This window comes from Bison bison, unplaced genomic scaffold (genome assembly GCF_000754665.1).
Source record: "Bison bison bison isolate TAMUID 2011002044 unplaced genomic scaffold, Bison_UMD1.0 scf7180017864213, whole genome shotgun sequence".
Classification (NCBI taxonomy): Eukaryota; Metazoa; Chordata; class Mammalia; order Artiodactyla; family Bovidae; genus Bison; species Bison bison.
The window spans coordinates 9,190,811-9,199,188 of record NW_011494785.1 but is presented as its reverse complement, the minus strand read 5'-3'; the positions used below and the strand labels follow the sequence as shown (position 1 = coordinate 9,199,188).

At 40.0% G+C, this 8,378-nt stretch overlaps 1 protein-coding gene across 5 annotated transcripts in view; it reads right to left on the bottom strand.

The window, feature by feature from the left end:
- The window catches only part of ZC3H14 (zinc finger CCCH-type containing 14), a 43,800-nt gene that overhangs the window by 16,888 nt on the left and 18,534 nt on the right, over positions 1 to 8,378 (bottom strand). The gene's annotated exons all lie outside the window — the stretch shown is intronic.

Sequence of the window (8,378 nt, the reverse complement as noted above, 5' to 3'; positions counted from 1 at the left end):
CCCAGGCCCTCTACCACAGAACGCGGGACAAGCACTTAGCGATCCTGCAAGAAAGACACACAGCTCGAGCATTATTTCTTAAATAGATTCACAATTTTCTCAGTTACACTGCAAAACAAAACAGAGACATAGAACTGATTTTTCTATCTTCAAGTTGAGGTTTGCGAGGGCGTCATACTTCTCCGAACACCCCAGCCTAGCAGATACTCGGTCCTCACTTGTTGATTTAGAAGCCAAACAGTACGGTGTAGGAAGGGACGCAGTTGATAGGGTTCTAAACACTACTGAAGTATCAGTGAGAGCGTGCATGCTGCTGCTTAGTAAACCTACTGCATCAGTTTCACAAGGACAGTTTGCTCACTCAGTGCAAGCATGTTAAGTTGGCAGCTGCTTACCAACTGTCATGTTTCATTAAGAGGTTTTTAAAAAAGTTTAAAATTTGCCAAATTGTTATCCGCTATTTTCTTTTAAATATGAGTTACACTACATTACTCCCTAATGATGTGCCCTACTCCCCAGAATAAGTTAATTTCTTCCAAAATTACCATGGTTGAAAATCCAGTAAATCCTCAGGAGCTGACCCGAAACAGATACTTAGCCAAGTTGTATTCCTGAAGGGTTGCCTGGGAAACTGACATGTGATTAGGTTACAGGGAGTATGCTCTTCCAAGTCAAATACTAACAGGTCTCTTTAGCATAAACAGTGAACAGTGACAGAATTATACATTTTAAAGTAATTTCACCAAATAGATAGATGAAAGAAGACCATTCTCTCACATTTCAAGTTTTGTTTCACCTCTCTAACCTTTTCAAAACACCATTTTTAGAGATCCACAAAAAAGGATGGAATTCTAAAGTCTAGGTTTCTAATACAAATCATGTACAAGATTTTGTCATTAAAGGTCCACGAAAAATTCAAGTTCTCTGTGACCTGCTGCCTCCATATGAAAACGACAGTCAAGTTACCCAATACCACATTCTAAAAATTTACCTTTCTCAATGTTTCTAAGGAAACCAATTATTTTTACATCAGTAGTCCTTGACTGTGATGCAAAATCTACTTCCTCCTGAAGATCTTCAAACTGTCTGCTGCCTTCAGACGTTGAATACTCATTCATTTTAACCTCCAAAGATGAAATTTTTGCTTCATTCTGTGACACTCTAACATTAAGATCAAACAGATTTGCTTCCACTGTCAAAATTGCTGCTTTCATCCCTTTAATTTCATTGATATCAGTTGATATTTTCCTTAAAAGATGGGAAATACTGTCTAGCTCATTCAGTGAACAAGAGGAACTTGTTACTGAACCTAAGTCAACTGGCCCAGGTGAAAAGAAAATTGGTAAAGATGGTGATGGAAACCTTGATGACATTTTCATAAAATTCTCTCTCCTTAATATTTGGTAATTTTTCTTTCACAGCTCACTAAGCTTTCATCAAAAGTAAAAGCAATCATTAAGGCTGTGACTTTAAGAAGTATTAAACCATCAGTAACGTTTTAAAACCTGTAATTGAAAAGACAGGATTGTACATTTCTGGAGTCAGAACTCAAAGTAAATCTGAAAATGCTCAACAAACCAGACCCAATTTTCTCTCTGCTTCAACCGAGAAGCCTTAACACACAGCCCCCTGTATCCTGTAAGTCTTACTTACAGCTCCTCTCCAAACAACAGACCCTATTATTACACAGGAAACAACTCTGGCTTGTGATTGGCTGGAAGCAGACACACGACACACCAAGAATTTTCTATTATTTACCTCATATGAAAAGGGCCACTGAAGACCTGAGGCATAAATAAGCAATATAACATAAAGTACTTTATACCTGAATATGACGTGAACTTAATGTACTTTTGCTCATCAATGTACCTGTAACTATCAAGCTTCGCATTATTTTTAAATTGTTTTATCTAGTATTTTGAATTTCATTTCCCCTTGAAAATAGTAATAGGACACTATTTGGAAGCTAACTGGACCTTTGATCACACCCATGTGTCTCTAATGAGACACAAACCTTATTAAAAATGGTGGTGATGATGGAATTCAACTGTACTGATATGAGACCTGGTGGAAATTTAAAGACAGAGACAATGAGGATTTGGCCTTGGTTTGCTGCTACATAATTATTACATAGGTGACTTTTCGCCATTCTGTGGGTTGCCTTTTTCTTGATAGTTATCTTTTGAAGCACAGACGCTTTGAACTTCGATAAAGCCCAACTTCACCTATTTTTTCTTTAGCTGTATGTGCTGCTGGTGCCACATACAAGAAACCACTGTCCAGTCCGACTTCACTTAGTTATACCAAAGTCTTTCTCCTAAGAGTGTTGTCGTTTTAGTTCTTACACTTATGCATCTGATCCATTTTGAGTTAATTTTCATATATGGTGCAGGGTAAGGATCCAAATTTATTCTTTCGCATGTGGCTATCCAGTTCTCGAGCATCATTTGTTGAAAAGACTTCTTTCCCCAATAAACAGTCTTTACGTCCTTGTCAAAATACAACAGACCACAAGCACACCGGTTCATTTCTGGATTCTCACCCCGATTCGACCGATCTGTATGTACACCCTTATGCCAGTGCCGGGAGATGGCACAGCTGCAGCTCTGCAGTAAGTTTTGAAAATGGAAAATGTAAGTCCTCTAATTTTATTATTTTTCAATAGTTATGGCTATTCCAAGTCCTTTCCCCTTCTATGTAAATTTCAGAATCAGCCTGCATCTTCTGGAAAAAAGCCAGCAGAAATTTTTAACAAAGACTGAGTTGAATCCAAGATCTATTTGGGGAGTATCATCATCTTAACAAAATTAAAGCCCTCCGATCCAAGAGAATGTCTGCTGCATTCAGAGAATGCATCAGAGTATATCTCTCCATGGCTATAGTTTGAGAAAGGTTTTTACTTTGTTTTACTCACTAAGCCAACAAATAAGCTGTGCAAAATATGATGATGCAAGATGGTGAACACGACTCCCCACAGCCCCTCCAAAAGAATTTGTATAAAGAACTGCAGCCTTTGGCTTCCCTGTAACAGAATAAAGAAAAAGTACTGACATTTATATAAGAATCTTTATTTACTTCTTCATTCTTACCTGTAAACTAACCTAAATCTTCAAAATCTTTATACAGAAAATAATTTTCAAAGTTAACCAGGCTTTGGAGCCACATGGAATTCCTCAGGAGCGCCAGCTAACGGAGGTGGCGTGGCACCCCCTGGGCCCGGCACCGCCTGCACGTCAGGGGCCACTGGAGGGCAGCAGACATCGCTGCAGTGAGAGAAGCAGGGGGGTGTCAGGGGATGGGTCACAAAGAAACAGGTGCCCAAAAGGAGCCCCCTGGAGGCTTCCTGCTCACCCATGCGTGCCCAGCTCAACTTCAGAATGCAAAGTAAGCAACGATCCTTCCACAGACTCCAATGTAAATATTCATCAACAGAGAAAGTTCACATATTCTTGGGAAACCAGAACTCAAGAAAGGTTAAGGTCAGCGAGTGAGTGGCAGAGCCTGGTTTAACACCCTAGCAGTCTATCTCCCTGAGCCCCTACTCATAACCTCTGTATTATGACACTTCTGTGATACAGTAAATGGAACAAAACGCATTACAAAGAAAACCCATGTGGTATAACCCTTTTTATACATATGTGTATGTGTGTACAGAAATACACCTAGAGTTCTGCTCTGCCCAGAAAGGATGGATATGTACAAACAGACTTTTAAAAACACTAAGACTGCAGGCGTACACCTGCTGCAAGTGTGGAGCTTACTCTGCAGAAGGCGGTGGGCAGGACGGAGGGGGACTTTCCCTGTTTTCTCTGAATACGAAAACTCCTTTTTACCAGGAGTCTTCACAGTGATTCCAGTTCAACATGATATACATTAAGTATATACATTTATAGCCTCTCCTTCTGGAGAGTCCATAAAAATGAAGTAAAGAACGTGAAAATGGCGCAAATTCTTACCAACATATAGCAGTAGATTTCAAATTGGGTTTCCAAGACAATAATCCACTTCCTCCACGAAGGTGGAGAAAGGAAATCAGAAATTCTATATTAAAAATATTTTTTATCTTGATACTCCTTAGAACTCTGTTTTTACATGTTCCTACATATCAATAATAGCATTTGAGTGTGTGTATATAAACGAGATACATACATTGAGTGTACAGACTGAAAAATGACTTTAGCATTGTGTGGTTAGGGAGCAGATTATAGCAGGTGAGATTTCAACCACTTCTGGAAAACAGAACACACACACATGAATACTGGCTGAGGCCCAGCAGAAGAGCCATAGACAAGACACTGGGAGAGCTGCAAGCGCGGCAGCAGCGACACACCCACGAAGGCAACAAACGTCTACTCAGCTGCTACCTCATGCCAGCCGTGTTCTGGGTGCTCAGTAACAGCAACAAACCACACACACACACACAGAGCAACAAACCACACACACACACCCACCCCAACAAACCACACACACACCCCCCCACACACCCCTCCCCCGGCCCTTGCCAAAGAGCTTCCACTGAGGTGGTGAGGGGAAGATGAGCCTCAAAAACAAATATATTTTATGTTCCTGATATTTAAAGTCCCAAATCTGGATTAAAAAAAGATGGCAGTTAAGTGCTACAGAGGAAAAAAGTTTTAGGAAAGTGGATTAGGGAGAATGGGGCTGGGAGCCTAAGGAAGGCCTCAGAGATGAGCAAGCTTACAGACGACAGGAAGCAAACATTCCCAGAAGAGGGCAAAAGCAGCTCACACATGCTCTTCTCTGAATGCTCCGAAAGAGAAACACACCAAGCAGGTCTGGGGAAGAGCAAGAGGAACAGAATGGGGGGCCTGGCAGGGTAGGTGATGAGATCGGGGAGGGCTTTTGTCCTTGGGAGCATAACAGGGAGTCAGCAGAGGGTTCTGAGCAAGGGTGTGCTGGGATCCAACTCACAGTTTAAAAGGATCCCTCTCTGCTGTGCGAACAGACAGCAACAGGGAAGTTTGCGAGGGACAGATCAGGAAGGACATCGCCGCAGTCATCAAGGCAAGTCGTGGACGATGGCTTTCACGAGGACAAAAGACGCAGAGATATAAGGGGTGGGTGAACTTTAATATATTCTGAAGGTAGATGATGACGAGGAGGGAAAAGGAGGGAAGGAAGGAAAGGAGACTGAAGAAAGGAAGAAAGGAAGAAAGTGTGAAAGAAAGAACAGCACAGGTTTCTGGCCTGAGCAACTGGAAAGAATGGCTACCATTAACTAAAACAAGGAGGGCTGGAGGAAGAACAGATTGGCTAGGAAGATGTTAGCAGTTTGGTTTTAGACAAGTTTAAAAGGGTTCACTATATATCCAAGGAGATATATAAAACAGTTGGATAGGAATTCAGGTCCAAGGTCCAAACACAAAGCTGAGAGTTGGCAGTGCTGAGCCAGATGAAGTGAACACAGGGGCACCGGGTGAGAGGCTGGAGCAATCAGCAAAGATTTCGAAGGATATGAAACAAAAAACTAGGTTTTCCGAATGGTATAGGCACACAACATTTAAATGATAAAATTTTTTATTAAAAAAAATACTCTTTTCTAAAGAAACTCAGCAAATGATCTGGGGAAAATCCAGGCAGCTAATGGGAGTATAAGGCGCCCCCAGGGAAATTCCTCTGCAATTTCAAGGCCGATAAAGCAGCTCCTTGCCTGCTTTATTTAAAACAAAACCTGCCAACGATAAAGCTTCCAGCCCATGCCCAACTCTAGCTAAGTCTTTGTACTGCCTTTTCTTAAACTGGGGGCTTTGCTGGTGGCTCAGATGGTAGAGAATTTATCTGCCTGCAATGCAGATCTGGGTTAGACCCTGGGCTGGGAAGATCCCCTGGAGAAGGCAATGGCTACCACTCCAGTATTCTTGCCTGGAGAATTCCATGGACAGAGGAGCCTGGCGGGCTACAGTCCATGGGATGGCAGTTTGACAGGACTGAGTGACTAACACTTTCTTAAATTAGGATCAGACTTGTTGAAAAGAGCCTACAAATGAAATAGCAAAAAGAGCAAATGAAAACTGATAGGAAACTATTTTGGGGGGAACAAAAAAGAATTCTTAAACAAAAATCCTTCAAACCCTCTATGTTCCTCAGACAATTTGAAATGATCCTGTATTCACAAGATAATATGAAAAACAAAACAAGAGAGAACTTGTGGAAATTTTAAAAAATCTGCCCGTTTTGGAAAAAAAAGAAAAAATAGGGGAAGTGAAGAGAAAGTCAAGAAAATATTTCAAAAAAAAAAAAGAAAATATTTCAGAGTAGAACATGATCAAGTCACAACTGAGGACCCAAAAGAGACAGTAACTAACTGTACCTAGACTCATCACAGTAAATGTTAGACATCAGGGACACAGGGTAACAAGCCACAATGGAAAAGAATCTGAAGGAAAAAATTCCTATGTATGTATGTATGTGTATGTATATATGTATGTATAGATGAATCATTTTGCTGTACACCTGAAATAGAAATCAACTATTCTTCCATTAAGAAAAAGAGAAAATCCTAAATATTTCCAGAGGAAAAGCCCTAGTATTAATAATGGACTAAGAATCAGATGGGCATCAACTTCTCGGCATAAGCAAAGAAACCTCAAGACAAAGAAGTCACGTCTTCCAACTTTTGAGGATTAAACTTCTGTACTGAATCAATTAGTATCAATTAAACACTAGATTTCTAAAGGCCAAGAAAATTTATTTCCCATACTTTCTCCTAAGTTTTTTCATGATCTGGTGACAAAAATGGAAGACAAAGGGGATCTAGGAAATGCAACGTGAACTCAGGGGAGGAGTAAATCCTGGAACGGAACCTTGAAGCAGACCAGAGAGCGACAAGGGGGATGAGAAGACAAGGACAGAGGTTCTAGGAGGAAGGCACTTAAGGAAAGAAGGGAAACCCAAAGACACCAACTATAATACAGGAGGGCAAGGAAAGAAGGGGGGAAGAACCTAAAAAAATCAAAACACTGAACACAAGGAAAAGAAAAGAAACAACTCCAGGGAAATCCTAGACCAAGAACTGGACGAGACGATCTAAAGTTGGGCCTGAGAAGTGTTTTGTATCTTAAAGATTTAAATGCTGCTTATTGGTTCTCAACTTTTAGAGCCAACCTACAAAGCAGAGTAATAACAAGACAAGCAGAACAACAACAAAAGAACAAAACAAAAATCAGAACATCCTGTGCATCCGATCTTCTTCAGCAATACAGAAGCAGAGATGACAGAATTTAAAAAGTAAGGGGATGAGAAAAGACACGTAAGAATTTAAGGACATAAATATCTTTATCTTTCAGGAGTCAAAATACACTGATACACACAGTTAATTACACAAGAAATAGGTATATTACTTAAAATTATAAAAAGTAATCAATCGATGAACTAAAAACAGTTAATTTACTATATAGGCATGGAGGCAAGGAAAACTGCGGGTTAGATTCTAATATATTGAAGCAAGAAATCAAAACATACCAACTATAGCTGACTTAGGAAACAGTGGTACAAGCATATTATTACATGGAGAAAAGGAAAGAAACAGGAGCATTTATAAGAGGTGGCCTCCAGGAGAACCAGCGTGGAAAATAAAGAAGCAAAATACGTCACTTGTTATTTTAAATTGCTCTGTACTATTTATCTTCTAATCTATCAGCAAGTATTACAATTTCTTTTTCCAAATTTTCCAGGGTGAGCATGTATTTTGTAATGTATTTTACTTTAGATGTAAAATTTTATTCAACATATACCAAACAGAAGAATAAACGGAATCCATGCCTAGACACATCATAGTGAAACTGCAGAACACCAAAGACATAGAGAAGATCTTGAAAGCAGCCAGAAAAGGGACAGATCACCTACAAAGGAACGACAGACAATTAGAATAACAGAAGTCCATTCAACAACAATGGAAGCCAGAAGACAGTGGAATAATATAAACAAGGTGGTGAGAACAAATGACTGCTGCTAACCCAGATTTAGATACGCAGCAAAGCCACTGCACAAGAACAAGAGGAACTGAACATGCTTGTAGGTAAACAGATTCTTGGGAAATTTACCACCAACAGACCCGTTCTAAAGAAACTTCCAAAGAATACACATCAAAAAATATTTCCAAATACTGTAAAATGATGGTCCAAAATCACTGCAGATGGTGATTGCAGCCATGAAATTAAAAGACGCTTATTGTTTGGAAGAAAAGTTATGACCAACCTAGATAGCATATTCAAAAGCAGAGATATTACTTTGCCAACAAGGGTCCGTCTAGTCAAGGCTATGGTTTTTCCAGTGGTCATGTATGGATGTGAGAGTTGGACTGTCAAGAAAGCTGAGCGCCAAAGAATTGATGCTTTTGAACTGTGGTGTCGGAGAAG